Genomic DNA, 906 nt, shown 5'->3' with positions numbered 1-906 from the left:
AGTTGAAGGTAGCCAGAGTACAGGGCTGGGAAAAAAAAAGAAGCTTCCACCTATATGCAAGCCAGAGGAATAAAGTGATGGCAAGTCACCTTAAATCCTCCCTGGAAAAAGGTTGGGCTTTTAATTTATTTTTAAAAAATAGTTTATTGACACCAAATATTCCTCCAACTTAAAGCATTTCTCATAAATAACTTCTGAGAGTCACAAAGCCATTCAACTGCATGACACTTTAGACATCTCCTTTGACCTCTCACTTTACAGATGAAGCCAAGGCTGGAAAGATAAGTAACTTGTTCAAGGTCATGCTGCTATTCAAAGGCAGACCCAGAAAAACTCTTAAGAAATCAAGATAAAGCAGGAAGTACAGGAACTTCACAAGAACCTATACCCAATGAGACAGGTCTCTTAGTTTCTCAAATTACACCTCAGAGCTGGCGCAGAGCACCTATAAATACAATTGGTTCTGCCTTTTGTGTACCTTTACATCGGGCATGTGGGAACGCTATGTGTTTTGTCTCAGATTGCATCTCATATTGCACCATCTGTCCAGCTTTCTTTTCAGGACCCTTTCCCCCAAATTGATCACATTGTATACATGATTTACCTTTTTTAATTTGCTCATGTGTACCACTGCAGGCAGACTCCTTTATTGGGCCAAAAATAGCAGCAGTCTCATCTGAGGTATTAAAATCGAATGACCCTGTTAAGCACAGCCAGTCCTTGCTGGCCTCATAAATCACTTCCACGACATTGTAGAACATCACTGGGATTTTAAAGGAAAAATTCTCACTTAGAGCCACTGATGGAAACTGTATTTCTTTCTTTCCCTTGTTTATTCCTTGGCTTGAAAATTTCTTTGTGCTTCCCTTCTGTTTTTAAACCAGCGCATCAATTAAGTTCTGGCTA

The sequence above is a fragment of the Pteronotus mesoamericanus genome, unplaced genomic scaffold, assembly GCF_021234165.1.
Source record: "Pteronotus mesoamericanus isolate MK-2021 breed Mesoamerican mustached bat unplaced genomic scaffold, CSHL_Meso_final contig_50, whole genome shotgun sequence".
Taxonomy (NCBI): Eukaryota; Metazoa; Chordata; class Mammalia; order Chiroptera; family Mormoopidae; genus Pteronotus; species Pteronotus mesoamericanus.
The sequence above is the reverse complement of the archived record's forward strand: the minus strand, read 5'-3'. Positions refer to the sequence as shown.